The sequence below is a fragment of the Macaca thibetana genome, chromosome 8, assembly GCF_024542745.1.
Source record: "Macaca thibetana thibetana isolate TM-01 chromosome 8, ASM2454274v1, whole genome shotgun sequence".
Classification (NCBI taxonomy): domain Eukaryota; kingdom Metazoa; phylum Chordata; class Mammalia; order Primates; family Cercopithecidae; genus Macaca; species Macaca thibetana.
Window position 1 is genome coordinate 103,687,862 of NC_065585.1, and position 21,707 is coordinate 103,709,568.

Genomic DNA, 21,707 nt, shown 5'->3' on the forward strand with positions numbered 1-21,707 from the left:
ACTATATAACTTGCAGTTCTTGGGTTCAATGGCTTACATGCAACCAGAGATTTTACAAGTATGTAATTTATTTCATAATTTGAAAATACCAAGTGAAAATTAAAATGAAAGAGCTCTACAGATCTGATATTCAAGACCTAGTGAATCCTAAATTGGGAAGTCAACCGATAAAACAAGTCTACTTTATACAGCATTCCTGAATTTAAATACTGCACAAAAACTTTAAGGCTGTAAAATCTAAACTTAAAGATTTTCCCTTTTCCTTAATGAAAAAAAAAATCACATCTTACTGTTTTCTGAGATGTAGAGTGAAAGGTTGTCCATCAATTGTAATGATGTAAATCATCTAAAATAAAACACATCAGTAAAGATGATGAAGGAAATCAGAAATATATAAAATAAAACAATATTCACCCAAGTTAATAAAAATGAGTCACTCTATCCATTAAAAATGAAAATCGTCTTTAGAATTTATTATCCTAAATAGTAAGAGTTTAGTATCTTAATAAATTCAGGAACAATGTGACCAATTTAATGTGCAGGGGTGACTTTTTAAAACAAAAGTGAAGAGAAACTGGTATATATACATGATGGAATACTACTCAGCCATAAAAAGAAAGGAATTAATGGTGTTTGCAGTGACCTGGGTAAGTTATATTATTCTAAGTGAAGTAACTCAGGAATGGAAAACCAAACATCGTATGTTCTCACTCATAAGTGGGAGCTAAGCTATGGATGCAAAGGCGTAAGAATGACACAATGGAATTTGGGGACTCAGGGGAAAAGGGTAGGAAGGAAGTGAAGGACAAAAGGCTATTAATTTGGTTCAGTGTATGCTGCTTGGGTGATGGGTGCATCAAAATCTCACAAATCACCACTAAAGAACTTACTCATGTAACCAAATACCACCTGCTCCCCAAAAACCTATGTAAATAAAAATAAAATGAAATAAAATAAAAATGAAGAGTACATTTTAGTGTACATATATATATATATAAAACTTTAGCATTATGAACACTATATTAATTGCTTCTATTTAGAAAAAAGCATGCATTTTTAGTCAAGATAAATTAGACATGATTGTAGGCTTACATGCCACACAAAATATAATGAAGCACTAATAAATTTTTTATACATACATATATGCAGTCATACCTATTCAGAGACATTTAGCATTTCTCTCTCAACATGTAAAACTGAGGAAAAAGAGCTAAGAGACTGAAAGCAGACAAGAAGCCAGTGAGGAAGACCACACCTCCAGGGATAAGAGTTCTAAACTATCACAAATTGGGTACTAACAATGCTCATGATCTTATTGTGACAGCATCCAGAAACAGCAGGTGATGCCATGAAATTCTACAGGGACCGTAACTGGCCTATGTCTACAGATGCAGCCAGAGGTCTATCCTACTAAACCCACCATTTCTCTCCCAAGGCAAACCAATGCCAAGAGAGATCTCTGATTTTAAGCTGGAACAGTCTGTGAACTGGGTAGAAAGAAACAGGGCAATACTGCCTATGACTGGAAATGGCAGAAAGAAACGGAGCACACAGGCTCAGAAGGCTATCTGCTCATCACCCAGACTGGAGGCAAATCTCATCCCATTATTCCCCTGAAACTAACGTAAGCTACTACGGTAAATTCAATGCATTCTTCCAGATTGAATGCAAAACAGAGATAACAAAAGGTCTGACACAATCTCCACTCCGATGGCAAGTCCACAATAAAAATCTAACTTCCATCAACTCGTCAGCACCCATCAACTCGTCATTTACATCAGGTATAACTCCCAATGCAATCCCTCCCCCGCCCCCCCATGATAGGCCCTGGTGTGTGATGTTCCCCTTCCCGAGTCCAGGTGATCTCATTGTTCAGTTCCCACCTATGAGTGATAACATGCGGTGTTTGGTTTTCTGTTCTTGTGATAGTTTGCTAAGAATGGCACAAGTATACATATGTAACAAACCTGCACGTTATACACATGTACCCTAGAACTTAAAGTATAATAATAATAATAATAATAATAAATCTAACTTCCGAGGTATCTACACCAAGAAGGGACAATAACGAATTCAACAAATAAAAGGAGTGATTTCTCAAATTACTCCTGAGAAAACTATGAACATAATGTGTTGTATTAGGCTGTTCTCGTGTTCCTATAAAGAACTACCTGAGACTGGGTAATTTATTTAAAAAAGAGGTTTAGTTGGCCCATCGTTCTGCAGGCTCTGCAAGCATGGGACCAGCATCTGCTTTGCTTCTGGCTAGGCCTAGGGAGTTTTTTTTAAACTCATGGCAGAAGGTGAAGCAGGAACTTGCACATGGTGAAAGCAAAAGCAAGAAGGAGAGTGGGGGTCAGGGGGAAGTGCCACACACTTTTATATGACCAGATCTCAGGAGAACTCACTCACCATTGCAAGGACAGCACCAAGCCATGAGGGATCCACCCCATCACCCAAACATCTCCCACCACACCTCACCTCCAACACTGAGGACCACGTTTCAACATGAGATTTGGAGAGAACACATATACAAACCGCATGATGTGTGAATAAAACAGGACCTTAATATAAGTATATTTAATATCTTTAGAAAAATAAAAATAGGTATTACAAGGAGTAGGGATTGAGTGTAATAAGAAACTAATTCTATAATTTTCTAATGCTTAATGAGGGCTTATCAAATGCCTAGCATTGTCCAAAGCATTTTGTATGTTTTTTGTAACATTTTTATCCTCAGAAAAGTTATTTTTCATTTCAAGAAAAAGAGATTGAGTAACTCTCCAAAGATGACACACTGAATGAGTGTAAAAGCCCAGGAGAGAAGCAATGTGCTTTACCACTGTGTGACAATGCTAGCGCGTGGTGAAGAGCAGAGAGTTCTTAGTGAAGAAAAGACAGAAAATTGTATAAAATGAATCAATTATAGATCATATAAATGATCATATAACTGTTGATTCTTAAGTAAATCATTATCCTGAATAAGAGTCTGGCTATATCTGAAGGATTAATTAGTGAGGTTGAACATCAAAGCTAAGAAAGTTTCTGTGAATTAAACACAAAAGTGTTTTAAAAGTGGAAGATCTGAAAGAATAAATAAGAAACAGAGAAGCTATTTCCAGGACTTCCAATATCAACTAGTAAGAATTTAAGAAGGCAAAAATAAAGATAACAAAGTGAAAGAAATATTAATAGTTAAAAACTACTACTTCAAAATTGAACACATAAGTATTATCATTTAATGTGCTCATCAAGGGTCATATAAAGATTTTAAAACACAGACCTCAGAGATGCTGCAGGCTTATTTCCAAACCATTGCAATAAAGCAAATATTTCAGTGAAGCAAGTGATATATATTTTTTGGTTTCCCAGTGCATATAAAAGTTACGTTTACACTATATTATAGTTCATTGAATATGTAAAGCAAATTATGTCTAAAAATATTCAACCTTAGTTTAAAAAACGCTTTATTGCTAAAAAATGCAAACGCAGATACAAAACGAGCACTTGCTGTTGTACAAGTGGCACAGGTAACTTGCTTGGCACAGGTGTGAACTGCAATTCAGTAAAGCACAATAAAATAACGTATGTCTGTGGTGAGGGACATAAAATACCCATGAAAATTTTGAGAACAAAGAACCAAGATGGAGAAATTGCCTTATCTAATTTAAAGATTTCCCTCTAAAGCTACCATAAAGAAGATAGAATGATATTGGCAAAACAAAATGGACATACAGACAAATGAAACAGAAAAGAGAGCCCAGAAATAGACCTTCAGCTGATTTTTGAAAAAGATTCAACAGCAATTCAATGGAGAAAGGGTCGTCATTTCATAAGAAATGGTCGTCATTTCAATTGATGGTGATAGAACAATTTGTCCGTAGGCAAAAAGATGAATCTCAATACAGACATCACACCTTGCACAACTGTGGAAAGAAATCATAGACTTAAAGGTAATACATAAAACCACAAAATATCTAAAATGAAACACAGGAGAAAAACCTCTGTATTCCTGGTGTTGGTGATGAGTTTTTAGATATGAGAGCAAAAGCATAATCCATACAGGAGAAAAATAATAAGTTGGACTTCATTTAAGTGAAAAAAATTAGCTCAAAGAAAGACATTGTTAAAAGAATGAAAAAAAAGCTATAGACAGGGAAAAATATTTGCAAATCACACATCTTATAAAAGACTTAACTAGAGTATATAAAAAGCTTTTGAAACTCAAAAATAAGAAACAACTCAGTTTAAAAATGAACAAAATTTTCGAATCTTACCAAAGAAGATATACAGATGGAAAATAACAGGTATATTTTTAAAATCTTAGAACAGAAGAGGGATTTTGCAAGAGATTGAAGGTCAAGAAAGCACACAAGAGTATGGCAGAAATTACCCTAAAGTTCTCATCTGGATTCAGGGCAGTTCCAGTAAAGGTGGAACTGTGACTTCCAGTCTATTACATGAGACATGGTCAGCTGTAGAATCATAAGAGTAATGCAAATCAAAACCTTAAACACTATAGAATGGCTTCTATCAAAAGAATAAGAAACAGCAAATGTTGGCGTGTACCTGGAGTAACTGGAATCCTTGTTTGGTGGAAATTTAAAATGATGCAACCATTACAAAAAATAGTAGAGAGGTTCATACAAAAAATCACATAAAAATAGAATAATATAAAATACAGAATTATTATATGATTTAAAAACCCCACTGTTGGGTATGCATCCAAAACAATTCAAAGCAGAATCTTGAAGAGGTTATCTGCACACCAATATTCTTTGTATCATAATTAACAATAGCCAAGAGGTGGAAGCAACCCTAATGCCCATCTGGGTGAATAGATGAATAAAATGTGGAATATGCAATAGAATATTATGCAGCATTAAAAAAGAAGGAAACGCTATTACATGCTAAAACAAGGTTGAATCTTGAGGACACTATGCTAACTGAAATAAGCCAGACATGAAATAAATCATGTATGTTTGCACTCATATAAAATATCTAATGTAGTCAAAAGCACGGAAACAAAAAGTGGAAAGATGGTTGGAAAGGGCTGGGGAAGGCCATCAAGGAAATTAGTATTTAATGGGTATACAGATTCAGTTTTCCAATATAAAACAATTCTAGAGATTTGTTGCGTAACATTGTGAATTTAATTAATAGCATTGAATTGTATACTTAAAAATAGTTATGGTGGTAAATTTTATCTTATGTATGCTATTGTACAGTACATTTTTCTAAAAGACAGATAATGTGAGATTGGATAGAAAACCAAGACCCAATTATATGCCCACAGAGACATGGGTTGATTAAGAGAACAAAGAGAAATATATCATCCAAATGCTAATCATAAATAAACTAAATGTGTACATTAAAAACTAAGAAGGCAAACCACGATAATAAGAAATAATATTAGGAATAAGCAGAAACATTTCATAATGATAAAAGTGTCAATTCATCAAGAAGGCAATATAAATCCAAATGTGCATAAAGCTGTAAAATGCATGAAAAACTGAAATGTGGAGGAAACAATTAACTATAAATGGAGATTTAAACACTTTACTGAGAGCAAAGTGCCACCACTTGGCCCCTGCCACATTTGGGCTGGAAGACAGAAGATAGTGCAGCAGCGATGCGGTTTGCGTCTGTGTCCCCACTCAAATCTCGTATCAAATTGGAGGTGGGGCCTGGTGGGAGGTGATTAGATCAGAAAGGCAGATTTCCCTTTCAGTGCTGTTCTTGTGATAGTTATCGTGAGATTTGGTTGTTTAAAAGTGAGCAGCATCTCCTCCTCCTCTCTCTTCCTCCTGCTCCTGCCATGTAAAGCATGCCTACTTCCCCTTCCCCTTCCACCATGATCGAATGTTTCCTGAGGCCTCCCCAGCCATGCTTCCTGTACAACCTGCCCAACTGTGAGCCAATTAAACCTCTTTTCTTTAAAACTTACCCAGTCTCAGTGATTTCTTTATAGCAGTGTGAGAACGAACTAATATAAATAGGAATTGAGACTGTGGGCATTTGGGCCACTTCATCATGTAACTTAATACTGCCTTCAGGCACATTCAAAAGCCCAGTCATGTTTACACAGCTTCCATCTGATGGTGAAATCCTGTTGTGCATTCGCCACCATAAGCTTCATAGGTCAGATAGCACCCAGTTACTCATGGGCAGCTCAGGTCCCAGGGTAACCTGGTGCCCTGATTAAGCATTCAGTCTTATTAAGTCTCATTAGCAAGTCAAGAACTGTTTCTCAAACTGAGAGCAGTTATCCACAGAAATAGTATTAGTGACAGAAAATTAGCAAGAACACAGAAGATTAAACACTATCCATCAACTTGAAATAATTTACAGTTATACCATGCAATCCACCAAGATGAAATAAACACATTTTTGAAATCCACAAAGAACAATGATTAAGATATACCTTATTTTAGGCCAAGCCTCAATTCTCTAAAAATATTTAAGTCACTGAAAGCAAGTTATTTGGATCCAATAAAATTAAAATATAAATCAGTATCAGAAATATCTAGACAATTTCTCAAGTTTTTAGATATTAAATAACTCACTTCTAAATATTCCCTCAGTCAAAGAAGCAATTCTAAGAATTTAGAAATAATTTTAAACAAATAATGATAAAGTCATAACCTATAAAACTTTGTGGCCTGTAGAAAAATAAAAAGTGATTAAAAGAAACTTTACAGACCTTTCTTTAACAGTGCTTTTAAAAATTTACAAATGTAAATATTTTTATTAGCAAGAAATAACCAAGAACAGATGAAAACTTTCTTAAATTATTAAAAGGCATTGAACAAAATCTACAGATAACGTCAGACTTAATGGTGAATAATTGAATGCATCCTCTCTGAAATCTCAAGAAATAAATATTTATTGACAATTTATTTCACACTTTTTATTGAATATTGTACTGCAGGTTCTAGTCAGTGCAGTACCACAAGGAAAAGGAATAACTGGTAGGCAGAATTAAGAAAAAAAAAAACAAATTTTTTAAATCTTCAAAACACGTGATAATACACAGAAAAAATTCTAAGTAATATATGAAAAAAGCTACTAGAATTAATGGGTGAATTTGACAACATGAAGATGGAAGCTCAATATTTAAAATTTAATTTAGTTCTACATAACAACAATGGATAACAGGAATATGCAATAAAAATGGAATTTACACAAGCATCAAAAACATGAAATATTTTTTAAAAGTTGTAAAATATATGAGTAATATCTGCGTCTAGAAAGCTTCAGAAAATGATTAGTGAAATTAACAAAGACATAAATAAATGGATGTGTGTGTATATACATATATAAAGCCATTGAAATACATCTATTAAAGACATTGAATCGATAACCTCCTACAACAGGAAGCACCGGGCCCAGATGGATTCACTGGTAAATTCTACTAAACATTTAAGAAATAATTTATATTAATTTTCTACAATCTCTTTCAAGAGATAGAAGCACAGGGAATACTTCTTTTTCTATAAAGCTAGATGAAAAATCCTCAACAAAATATTAGCAAATCTTATTCAACAATGTATAAAAATAATTATTTTGATACATTACTTTATACAAACTATTTACATATTTTATACAAATTATTTTATTTTTTATACATTACAACCAAGTGAAATTTATCCTAGGTGTGCAAAGGTAACTCAACACTTGAAAATCAATTGATGTAATCATCACATTGTCTAAAGGAAAAGAATCACAAGATCATTTCAATAGATGTGGAAAAGGCATTTGAAAAAATCCGGCCCGGCTTAGTGGCTCACACACATAATTCTAGCACTTTGGGAGGCTGAGGTGGGTGGATAACCAGAGGTCAGGCGTTTGAGACCAGCATGGCCAACATGGCAAAACCCCGTCTGTACTAAAAATACAAAATTAGCCGGGTATGGTGGTGGGTGCCTGTGATCCCAGCTACTCAGGAGGCTGAGGCAGGAGAATCGCTTGAACCCAGGAGGCGGCAGTTGCAGTGAGCTAGAATCACGCCACGGCACTCCAGCCTGGGTGAGAGACCAAGACTCTGTCTCAAAAAAAAAACAAAGAAAAAAGAAAAAAATCCAACACCCATTTCTTTTTTTTTTTTTTTCTTTTTTTGAGATGGAGTCTTGCTCTGCTGCCCAGCCTGGAGTGCAGTGGTGTGATCTCAGCTTAGGTTCAGGTGATTCTCCTTCCTCAGACTCCCGAGTAGCTGGGATCACGGGCATGTACCACCACATCCTGCTAATTTTCATATATTTGGTAGAGACTAGGTTTTGCCATGTGGGCCAGGCTGGTCTCGAACTCCTAACCTCAGGTGATTCACCCACCTCGGCCTCCCAAAGTGCTAGGATTATAGGCATGAGTCACCGTGCCTGGCCAACACCCACTTTGAGTAATAATAATGATGACGATAAAAATTTTCAGCAAACTAAGAATAGCAGGCCACATTCTCACCTTGATAATGAATATCTATTTTAAAAAAATCTAGGGCTAACATCATACATAGGTTTTGAAAAACTAGACCTTTTCATGCTATGATCAGGAACAACGCACAGATAGCCACTCCTTTCAACATCACACTACCAGTCCTAGCCAATGCAATAAGAAAAGGTATAGTCGATTGGGATAAAAAGAAATGAAACTGTCTTTGTTCATAGATAAAAAGATTGTCTATGTAGAAATTCTGAGAGAATTGATGAGTAACCCCTCTGGAACTAAAATACAATTATAGCAAGGTCGCAGGATAGAAGGTAAACATACAAAAGTCAATTGCTTTTCTACATACCAGCAATGAAGGAAGGGAATGTGAAGTAAAAACAATGACATTTACATTAGCATCCAAAACTCAAAATAGATAGATTTGCTAGATAGATTTGCTAGATACAAATCTAGCAAAAATATATACAAGATCTATGTGAGAAAAACTACAAAATTGATGAAAAAAAATTAAGAACTAAGTGAACTATTCCATGTTATGGATAGCAACACTAAATATCATTAAGACATCAGTTATTTCCAACTTGATTAATAGATTCAAGATGGATTCAAGATAGTTCCCATCAAAATCCCACTTAGTTATTTTGCAAATATCGACAAACAAATTCTATAGTTTATATGGACAGGCAAAAGACCAAGAATAGGCAACACAACACAATACTAAAAGAGAAATACAAAGTTGGAGGACTGACACTACCCGATGTCAAGACTGAACTATAAAGCTACAGTAATTAGGAGAATGTGGTATTGGCTAAAGGGTAAACAAATAGAATAATGGAACACAATAAAGAGCACAGAAATTGATCTATATAAATAAACTACCTTTGACAAAATTGCATAGGAAATACAATGAAGTAAAGATAGTCTTTTCAATGAATGGTGTTGGGACAACTGGATATCCAAACATAAAAAAAAATAAATCTAGACACAGAACATAATAGTTCACCAAAATTGACTTAAAATTAATAATAGACCAAAATGTAAAATACGTAACTATAAAACTACTTGAAGAGAACATAGGAGAAAATCTAAGTGACCTTAGCTATGGCAGTGACTTTTTAGTAGAGCCCCAGAGGCATGATCCGTGAATAAATAATTGATAAACTGGATTTAATTAAACTAAAAATTTCTTCTCTGTGAAAGACATTGTCAAGTGTATGAAGAGATAAACCACAGATTAAAAGAAAATATTTGCAAAAGGCCTATATGATAAAGGACCAAAATATGTAAACAACTCCTAAAACTCAACAATAATAAAATGAACAACCAGACTTTAAAAAGAAACAAAAACCTAAACAGACATCTCATCTAATAAGATATATGTCAAGCAAATAAGACATATGTCAAACAAACATGAGACCTGATAGGGAGGCCGTGCATCCATAAGGACAGTGGCATATTGAAAAATTCTGTACTTTCTTCTCATCTTTTCTCTGAACCTAATACTGCTCTAAAAAAATTAACCCTTATATATTATTAAGGAATTGCAAATTAAAAATAAAATACTATTACACAGTGATTTGAATAGTCAAAACCCAAACACTGACAACCGCAATTGAAGTAAAGATGAGGAGCCACAGGAACTCTTATTCCTCGTTGGTAGAAATGCAAAATAATAGATCAACTTTGGAGGATAAGCTGGCAGTTGCTTACAATACTACACATACTCTTACCATATAATCCAGCAATTGTGTTCCTTGGTATTTGCTGAAAAGAGCTGAAAACTTATGTCCATACAAGTACCTATGTAGAAATATTTATGGCAGCTTAATTCATAGCTGCCAAATCTTAGAAGCAGCCAACACATTCTTCAGTAGGTAAATGGCTAAATAAACTGTGGTACAGCCAGACAATAGATTATTATTCAGTGATAGAAAGAAATGAGCTATCAAACCATTAAAAGACATAAAGGAATCCTAAACACATACTAAATGGGAAGAAAAGCCATCTGAAAAGGCTACATACTTCAAGATTCCAATTATAACACACTCTGGAAAAGGCAAAACTATAGAGACTGTAAAAGAATAAGTAAATGTCAAGGATTTGGTTGGTGGGGAGGGATGATTAGGTAGAGCACAAAGGAATTTTAGAACAGTGAACCTATTCTGTATGATACTATTAGTGGGTATTTGTCATTACACATTTGTTCAAACCCACATGGCACACAGCACTAGAAGCGAACCCTAAGGTACACTATGAAAATTTGAGTGATGATGTGTCAATATAGATTCATTAATTGAAACAAACATGTGAGACCTGATAGTCAGCGAGGCTGTGCATCCATAAGGACAGTGGTAAATTGAAAGATTCTGTACTTTCTTCTCATCTTTTCTCTGAAGTTAATACTGCTCTAAAAAAAAAAAAAAAAAAAAAAAAAAAAAAAAAAAAAAAAGTTTATTTTAGAAATTTTTGAAATTAAAAATGAATAAGATCAGATTCCAGCCAAGTTCCAGCCAAAATGGAATAGCCTCATTCTTCCAAGTTCTTCCCTCTTAAAGCTAAGAAATCCTGGAAATATAACAGAAAAATAAAAATAAAAAATTTTGGAGAAATGGAAACAAGAAGGTAGACTAACCAGTGACATAAGGACTTGAGTGATGACTAGTTCAGGCTGGGCCTGGTGGCTCACGCCTGTAATCCCAGCACTTTGGGAGGCCGAAGTGGATGGATCACTTGAGGTCAGGAGTTTGAAACCAGCCTGGCCAACATGGTGAAACCCCATCTCCACTAAAAATACAAAAAAATTAGCCGAGTGTGGTGGTATGCACCTGTAATCCCAGCTACTTGGGAGGCTGAGGCAGGAGAATCGCTTGAAACCTCTGAGGCAGAGGTTGCAGTGAGCCAAGATCATGCCACTGTACTCCAGCCTGGAGTGAATCTCCAGAGTGAATCTCCTGGAGTGAATCCAGTCAGTGTGAATCTCCGTCTCAAAATAAACAAACAAACAAATAAATAAATAAATATTTTTTAAAAACAAAATAAAAAATAAAAAGTTAGTTCACTGGTTTTCTTTTGACTTCTATGCATTGTAAATGGTTTTGAGAAGATAGCAACCTGGAACTACCAACAGGCACAGTGTCAACAGGGTCCAGCGCAGAGCTGAGATTGCAGTCCCTCCTTGTAGTGATGAGGCACCACCCTCCATGGCAGTGAAAGTCAGCCCTGTGCTCACCTATTGAGGATTCCAGTGACATATAATGAATAACACATGAAAGCAAAGCTACCAAAATAAAAATCTAAGTGGAAAGGCTCAACCACAGAATGGGGTTAGGGGAGAAAATATTGAAATGGGAGACAGAAAAATAGAAATTACCCAACCTGAAAATTGAGGAAACTTACAAAAAATGTAGAGAGGCAATGACCAAAAATGTACAGAGCTTCAGGGACCTAAGGTACTATAACAAAAATTATATCGGTTGTGTCATTAGAATCCCAGATACAGATGGAGGCTAGAGTTGAAAAGGTATTCACAAGAAATAGTGGATGAAAATTTACCAAATTTGATAAAATCATAAACCTATTCATTTAAGAAGCTAGAAACTATTGAAACTATAAAAAAAAAAAAAAAAAAACTTCACACCAAAATGCATCATAGCTCAATTTCTGAAAACTAAAAGAAATTCTTAAAATCTTGAAAGTAATGAGAGAAATGACAACTTACGCATTAGGGGGAAAAAAAACAATTCAAATGACAGCAAATTTCTCATAAGAAAACCTGAAGATCAAAGGAAATGTCATAACATAAGTATGATGAGAAAAAAGACTCATACATCTAGAATTCTATGAAAATCCAGTTTAAAAAATATCCTTCAAAAATGAAGAGATAATCAAGATATTCTCAGATCAGGAAACTAAGAACATTTGTCTCATATAAACCTATACTAAGAGAATGACTAAATAAATTTCTCTAAGCAAAAAGGTAAAAATAAAAGACGAAGGATTGAAACACCCAGAATGAAGAAAAACACAGAGGGGAAAGTACAGGTAATTACAAAAGTTTACCTTTTCATATTGAGTTTTCCAAATTAATTTGAAGATTGAAGCAAAAATTATAACACTTATTTCTTTGTGTTCCTTTACTTTAGCCCATTTATAATTGCCTTAAATATTTCCTCAACATACATTTAGAAACAAATTAAGGTTTAAACACTTTGCTTAACATGGTGAAATGATGACAGTAGGCTTTGAAAAGTTATGTACATGTAATGTAATATCTAGAGTAACCACTAAAAGAGCTCTATAAGTATATATTCTTGAATCGCCACCACAATAAAATACTATATTATTCTGGCAATTTCTACAAAAGCATGAAAAAGGAAAATAAAAATTAAAAGCAAAACAAAAAATTACTTGGTAGATGTAACACCAATAGTTACATTAAATATAAATGGTATGAACAGGGGAAATTATAGATTGAGTGGATTTAAAAATTGACAAAGCTATATTCTGTTAAAAATAATTTCACATCAAAGACAATTGCCTAGGCTGGCTGAAAGCAATAATATTGAAGAAAGCTTATCATGCAAACATAAATCAAAGGAAAGTAGAAATTGTTATATTAGTATCAGATAATACAAAGATATTTATCAGAGAATGAGAAGGGCATTAATGATAAAGGGTATCAATCCAGCAAGATGTAATAATCCTAAATGGGTATGCCCCAAACAACAGAACTGCAAAATATGAGCAGCAAAACCTGACAGAAAGGAAAGACTATCCTTCTCCATTGTGTCCTTTTGGTGAACTTGTTGAAAATCTGTTGACTGTATATGTTTGGATTCATTTCTGGGCTCTCTGTTCTGTTCTATTGGTCTACATGTCTTTTTTTTTTTTATGACAGTACCATGCTGTTTTGAATATTATGTTTTTTAAATACAATTTTAAATCAGGAAATATGAGGCCTCTAACTTTTTTCCTCAGTATTGCTTTGGCTACTCAAGGTTATTTCATGCTTCCATACAAAATTTAGCATTGCATTTTCTATTTCTGTGAAGAGTGCCATTGGAATTTTGATAGGGATTGCACTGAATCTGCCTATTGCTTTGGGTAGTATGGACATTTTAGCAACATTACCCAAGAATAAAAATCAGTGGCCCCATAACATAAAAGCAAACAAGCTATTGCTGATATGGAGGTTTCCTCAGTCTGGATAGACAATCAAACCAGCCACAACATTCCCTTAAGCCAAAGCTTAATCTGGAAAAAAGTCCTAACTTTCTTCATTTCTATGAAGACTGAGAATGATAAGAAAGTGAAGAAGGAAAGTGAAGCTAACAGAGAGGTTGGTTCGTGAGACTTAAGAAGATATCTCCGAAACAAAAATGCAAGGTGATGCAGCAAGTCCTGATGTAGAAGCTGAAATAAGTGATCTGTAAGATCTAGCTAAAATAATTGATGAAGACTGCTCCACTAAACAACAGATTTTCAATGTAGATAAAACAGCCTTTTACTAGAATATGCCATCTAGGACTCAGCTAGAGACTTTCACAGCTAGAGAGGGGAAATCCATGCATAGAATTTTTTAAATTGTTATTTTAGATTCAGGGGTACACATGCTTGATTGTTACATGGGAATTAAATGCATGATGCTGGGAGTTGGGCTTCTAGTGTACCCATCACTCAAATATTGGACATTGTATCTAGTAGGTATTCTGTCCCCATCCCCCATTTTGGAGTCCCCAGAGTCTATTTTCTTCATCGTTTTATGTCCAACTGTACCATTTATTTAGCTGCTACTTATAAGGGAGAACACGCAACATTTTATTTTTCACCTCTGGGTTATTCCACATAGGATAATGGCCTCCAGTTCCTCCATGTTGCTACAACAGACATGATTTCGTTCTTTTTATGGCTGCATAATATTCCATGGTGTATATATACCACATTTTCTTTGTCCAGTGAACTGTTAGTGAACATTTAGATTGGTTCCACGACTTTGTTATGGTGAATAGTGCTGCAATAAATATACAAGTGCAAGTGTCTTTTTTATATGATCTATATTCCTTTGGGTAGATACCCATTAGTGAGATTGCTGGGTCAAACATCAAAAAAAGTAAAAACAGAACTATCATTCAACCCAATGTTAATGTCTTGCTTTAAAAGACAGGCTGACTCTTGTTAATGCTTATTACACAGATAGTGACTTTACATTGAAGCCAACACTCAGTGACCATTCTGACAATGCTAGGGCCCTTAAGAATTACGCTAAATCTACTATGCCTGTGATGAGAAATGTAACAACAAAGTCTGGATGAAAATATAACTATTTATAACATGGTTTACTAAATATTTGAAGTTGACCATTGAGACCTACTGCTCAGAAAAAAAGATTCCTTTCAAAATATTACTGCTCACTGACAATGTACCTGGTCACCCAAGAGCTCTAATGGAGATGTGCAAGGAAATTAATGCTGTTTTCCTACCTGCGAACACAGCATCCATTCTGCAGCCTAGTCAAGGAGATATTTTGACTTTAAAGTCTTATTACTTAAGAAATACATTTTGTAAGGATATAGCTGCCACAAATAGTGATTCCTCTACTGGACCTGGGCAAAGTCTATTGAAAACAGTATGGAAAGAATTCACCATTCTACATGTCATTTAGACCATTCACGATTCATGGGAAGAGGTTAAGATATCAACACTAACAGGAACTCAGAAAGAGTTAATTACAGCCCTCATGAATGACTTTGAGGGATTCAAGACTTTAGTGGAGAAAATAACTACAGATGTGGTCGAAATGGCAAGAGAACTAGAATTAGGAGTGGAGCCTGAAGATATGACTGAATTTTTGCAACCTCATAATAAAACTTGAATGGATGAGGAGCTACTTCTCATGGATGAGCAAAGAAGTTGGTTTCCTGAGATGGAATCTACTCCTGGTAAAGATGCTGTGAATACTGTTAAAATTACAAAAAAAAAAAAAAAAAAAAAAAAAGACCAGTTCAGAATATTACATAAACTTAGTTGATAAAGCAGGGGCAGGATTGGAGAAGATTGAGTCCAATTTTAAAATAAGTTCTACTGTGAGTAAAATGCTATCAAACAGCATTGCATCCTACAGAGAAATCTTTCACGAAAGGAAGAGTCAACCAACGCAGCAAACTTCATCATTGTCTTATTTTAAGAAATTGCCACGGCCACCCCAACCTTCAACCACCACCTTGATCAGTCAGCAGCCATCAACATCAGGCAAGGGCATCTATCGGGAAATGATTACAACTCACTGAAAATTGAGATGATAGTTATCATTTTTTAGTAATAAAGTATTTTAAATTAAGGTTTATACATTGTTATTTTTAGCCATAGCACTATTGCACACTTAATAAACTATAGTATAGTGTAAACAAAACTTTGGTATGCACTGGGATACCAAAAAGTTTGTGTGACTTACATTAGTCTAGAACCAAATGTAAGTCAGAACCAAACCTGCAATATCTCCAAGATATGCCTGTAACTTTCAATTTTGAACAATAATAAGCAAGGACATTATAAGTCAAAATAAGCAGGAAAATAACTAGAAGGAATCAGGAGAGAGTTTGTGACTGCTCCTTATGTTCTATTTTTGAATCGAGTGCTAATTTTGGAGGCATGTCTACTTTGTGAAAATTCATTGAGATATATGTGTTATTTATCAATGTAAAATGTTATTTTAGTATAAAAAAGAAAACCTAGAAAAAATTTATTCTGGAAATTAAAGGCAAAATGTCCTCTTCCCAAAATACTTGAGCCATAAAGGAATGATAGTATTCATTTTAAAATACTGAAAAATGAATAAAAAAGGGTAGAATATGACTCAAGGAGTACTTAAAATGAAAGTGTAAAATTTTTAAACATATGTTACAAAATTTGTAATTAAAAATTATTTATTATTAATAAAAAAAATAATAATAATATATACATACATACACACATGTTGGTGTATATATTTGTATATATTTCTTCATGTGTGTACATAATCATTGACATGTTTGTGTGTGTAAAATATACGTGTCAAGGAATATATACATACATCTTGAAATACATAATATACACAATCATACATAATTTATACATAATATGTAGTTACATATATTCTTATATTTTCTATTTATATTAATATCTATAAACAACAATCATTTGGAATAGATATTCTGCATAGATGGTTCTTCTCAACCTTACCATGACAACTTAATTCACTACAAAATATATATATATTTGTCTTGTGCAGACATTTATGATTCCAATGCTTGCTTCTGGCTATAGTCTGAGTAAGATATAATGCGCCTAACATAAATTAATCACATAAAGAATAAGAAAGGGGAGAGCAGCCAGTAACATTAAAGAGTTGGCTTAGTACTATCAGCTAGCCTTGGAATTCTTCTGTTGAATATAATCACTTTAAAAGGACATCAGTGTAATACAGGACCACTGTGAGACAATTATGCATCAAGACAAAACCAACACTACTTCATAATCATGTGTGAACGCCAACAAAATGTAAGCCCTTCCAAGTCAAAAAAAAAAGAAGAAAGAAAGATTGAATATGCCCTTATTGGGCTAGTGTGAATGGCTGCTGCTTCTTAACTAATGACAGATTTAGGAATCTTCTGGTCTTCCTGTGCCCTAGATAAGACTTACTAAGATACACAATCATAGTATTATGCCTACTTCCGGACCATATCTAAACCAGATCGAAGGCACACGTCCTAAAACTTCCCCCAAATTCCCAAAACACGCCAATGTCTTATAAGTGCTTTAACAACCTCCTAAAGAGATGTTCCATGGCTCCCCACGGTGCGCATTCTCCCTCACTGCAATGTGTAATAATTCTTATTTGTTCAATTGCTGGTGTGTTCACAATGGTCTTTGACAAGAAGGCATTGATAGCAGGAAACAAACACATCCTAACTGAGGTCAGCTCTCCCCAACTGGAGAGTTGTTTCCCTGTGTTGAACCAACAATGGGTACTACAGCTTCCATATGTATACTTAGATAAAACAGAAGGTTTGAAACTTTCTTCATAGTTCCTGTAATATCCTAAAATTTAAGCCATTGTTTTATGGAATAGAAGAATATATTTTCAAAAGATCTATATGACAAAGAATTAATATCCAAAATGTCAAAAGGACCTTCTATAACTCAACAGCCAAAAACAAAACAAAACAAATAACCTGATTAAACAATGGGCAAAGGACCTGAATAAACTTCTGTCCAAAGAAAACATACAAATGACCATCAGGTATAAGGAACAGTACTCAATATCATTAATCATCAGAAAAATGCAGGATCAAAACCACAATGAGATATCACCTCACAGCTATTATAATGGGTTTTATTTAAAAAAACAAACCCACACCCACAAACAAAAGCAAAAGATAACAAGCACTGGCAAAGATGTGGAGAAGTTGGAATTCTTGTACACTATTGGTGGGAATGGAAAATGGTGCAGCCATTATGAAAACCAGTATGGAGGCTCCACAAAAAATTAAAAATAGAACTACCATATGATCCAGTAATACAACATCTGGCTACATATCCAAAAAAAAATTAAAGCCATGACCTTGAAGAGATATCAGCAGCCCCATGTTAATTCCAACATTATTCACAATATTCATGGTTTGGAAGCAACCCAAAAGTTCAATGACATTAACTCATAAAGAAAATGTAGCATATAAACATATTGGAACACTATTTAGCTTTAAAAAAGAAGGAAATCCTATTTGAGACATGAATGAACCCACAGGACATTATGCTATGTTAAATAAGACGGTCACAGAATGACAAACACTATATGATTCCACTTACTTATATGAGGAATCTAAAATAGCTAAAATAGGTGGGCTAACGCCTGTAATGCCGACACTTGGGGAGGCTGAGTCTGGCAGAACACTTGAGTTTAGGAGTTCAAGACCAGTTTGGCCAACATGGTGAAACCCCATCTCTACTAAAAAAAATACGAAAGTATCCAGGTGTGGTGGCACGCACCTGTAATCCCAGCTACTCAGGAGGCTGAAGCACAAGAACTGCTTGAGCCTGGGAGGTGGAGGTTGCAGTGAGCCAAGATCACACCATTGCACTCCAGCCTGGGCAACAGAGAGAAACTCCACCTCAAATAAATAAATAAAATAGTCAAAATTATAAAACCAGAGAATAGAATAGTGGTTGCCACAGGTCTGGGGAAAGAGAGAAATGGGGAATTGTTGCTCAATGAATACAAAGTTCCAGTAATGAAAGATGAATACGTTCTAGAGATATGCTGTATAACATAGTACCCATAGTTAACGATACATCATTGTGCACTTGAAAATATGTTAAGAGGATCATTCTCATCTTCAGCATTCTTAGCACAAAATACAAAATTAAAGTATGCAAGGACATTTTTGGAAGTGATGGATATGTTTAGTACATCGATTGCGGTCATGATATCATGGGTGTATGCATATACTCAAACTCATCAAAATGTCTACACTAGATAGGTGCAATTTTTATATCAATTATAACTCAATAAAGTTTTTAAAACATGAAGAGAATACCATATACAATAAAATATAACTTCAAGAATTCCATATAAATAATACCAAATGTGTAGACAAGGACTGAATACTGCATGTCTCTCATAGTAAAACTATTTCATCAAGCCCTGCGTGTTGCTATATGCTTCTTGACAAGTAGTAAGAAATGTGAAGTTTACAGTGATTATACAATGACAACATGCAATAGTAGTAAATCAGGGGAAAAAAACAGAAAGATAGATAGATAGATAGATAGATAGATAGATAGATAGATAGATAGATAGATAGTTGGGGCTTTTTGTTTGTTTTTTTGTTTTTAAGAGATGAAGTCTCGCTCTGTTATCCAGGCTGGAGTACAGTGACACAATCATAGCTGACTGCAGCCTCCAAACCCTGGGCTCAAGAGATACTCCTGCCTCAGCCTCCAGAACACCTCGGACTACTGGCGCACACTACCACACCCAGTTAGGTTATTCTCTTAGAGATAGGGTCTCACCAACTTGCCCAAGCTGGCCTCAAACTCCCGGGCTCAAGCGATCCTCCCACCTTGGGATCTCAAAGGGTTGGGATGGGATTACAGTCATGAGCCATTGTGTTGGCAGAAAATAACTTATGCAAATAACTTTTCAACAGAAAGCAGCTTACTGTAGTGGAACTGGAGTTACAAATTAAAGATTAGACTCTACATGCTGACACAGATTTGATGCCATTAATATTTTTTAATCCTCTGTCTTTTAAAATGAATATATATAATAAATAATTCCACTTCAGGAGGATAATGTGATAAGATTTATAAATGAAAATCCTTTCCAACTTCTCTAAAGGAAAGTATTCATTTTACTGTGATTCCTAAACACAATTTGACATATATTTTATTTATTATAATTGTTCACTAGTAGAACATAGCCATGGTAAGTCCCAATATTGTGTGCCAAAATAGAATTAATGGATTAATCTTTTCCTTACTCATAATTTTAAAATCACTCTTTCAACCTGAAACATTTTCAGAGTTGACATATATTGTGCACCTTTTGACTGCATAGAAATATAAACCCCTATATTGTAACTTCCAGTTTGTAAAATAGAACATTTTAACTATGTCGATTTCAGGTATTTTAATGAAGCAAATATACAAGACTGAAGGCCTTCAGTTTAATAACTTTTTAATCTAGCAGGTTAGTAATTTTCCAACTTCTTTTTCCAGTTAATTTTTACTTATTGTAATATTTTTCATCATAACAGGGCAAATGTGGCATTCTTATTTTTTCTTCACTTTTTACAAAGTCTTTGTAGGTTACATGCTATTAAGACTGATGCCTGTGGATCAAATTTTCCATGTCTAAATTTTGCTTATGACCAATTTCTACATCATTTAGTGGACAATAAAAAATTTGTTAATTTGTTGGCTAAACCATGGTCATGCATATTTTATATTGGTTTCTTTTTCCTACCAGTTTGATTGCTGAACATTTCTTGGAAATTGTGGACAAGTAGTGTGTTAGGAAGAGATGAAGAGAAAAGACAGGGAAATAAGCAGCAGAAATGGGGGAGAAGAGGATCAAAACATGGCAGGAGACAAATAGCACAGGCAAAATATTATGATTTGGCAATGAATACAATTGCGTATGATCTGACTTAATATAAGGGTAAATAAAAATTGCCATAAAACTTTAAATATAGAATAAATATTCCTCATCATTTACCTTCCTCTCTGAAACTTCACTGTCATTTGACAAAATCTTCCTTGGAACTGTGACATGCAGAAATATTCCTTCAGAACCTGCAGTAAGGAAATGTGCTTGTTTTCGTCTTTGTTTTGCATCCACAATCGTCTCAGTCAAGCATGGGTTCTTATCCTGACTGCATGGTGGCGCCTAAAATTTTAAGTAAACGTTTTTACATGTGCTCACACTCTTTCTAGTCCACAAATTTCACTACATAATTAACAGCACATTGAAAATGGCTAAGGCACAAAAAAAGAAAAAAAAAAAAAGTAGACATTGCTGTTCTACAGGCCCCTCTGGTTCCCTTTTAGAATCGCTGCGAGGCTTGCTTCCTCAGGACTCTGAGGCATTCGCTGAAGGCAGTTAGTAGTCCACCACCTCCATCCTTCACAGAGTGGGAAGATCCCAGAAGGCGCGCTGCGTGTGGGCCACTGAGACCATGGGCGCTGATGCAGAGCGCTAACAGCTCCTCCGTTAAGGACCTTGCTTCCCCTGGCCTGGCGTAGAAAGGTGTCCCTGACACACCGGAAGCACCTGCTTGAGATCCCAAAGGGGAGCGGGGGAGGGTCCCAGAATAACAAGAAACTGCTCCCAGGAAGAGCCCAGGCCCGCTCTAAAGCCGAAGAAGAAAGGGGAGGCTCCCGGGGACTTACCTACGTGGGCTTGCAGCCTTCCAAGCTCAGTGAGAAGGGCAAGGAGAAAGAACATGGCTCAACCAGAGCGCAGGAGGCACAGCCAAGAACAGAGACCGTTGAGCAGCGCTGAGCTCGCGGGCAGGCTCTTGGCCACCGGGCGCCTGGGCCAGGGAGGACCGTGTGCTGCCCCAGGACCCTGGGGGTGAAACCTGAGAAGCTCTGGGGGCTGGGCCACTTCCGCAGGCCAGGGAGAGGAAATGCCAGATGGAAGCATAGGTTGCGCAAAATTTGTTGCAGAGAAGTTTAAGTTGTTTAAAGCCCTCAGTAGTTACATTGGGGTAAATAAGCCAGATTTT

The 21,707-nt window shown here is 35.3% G+C and overlaps 1 long non-coding RNA gene across 1 annotated transcript; it reads right to left on the bottom strand.

Annotated features, from left to right (window-relative positions):
• Positions 1-285: 285 nt before the first annotated feature.
• LOC126961228 (uncharacterized) lies at positions 286-21,501 on the bottom strand. The gene is made up of 3 exons (XR_007728219.1): positions 21,370-21,501; positions 20,696-20,772; positions 286-346 (listed from the first exon to the last, which is right to left on the bottom strand). It is a non-coding gene; the product is annotated as an uncharacterized LOC126961228 (long non-coding RNA).
• Between the last annotated feature and the right edge of the window lie 206 nt (positions 21,502-21,707).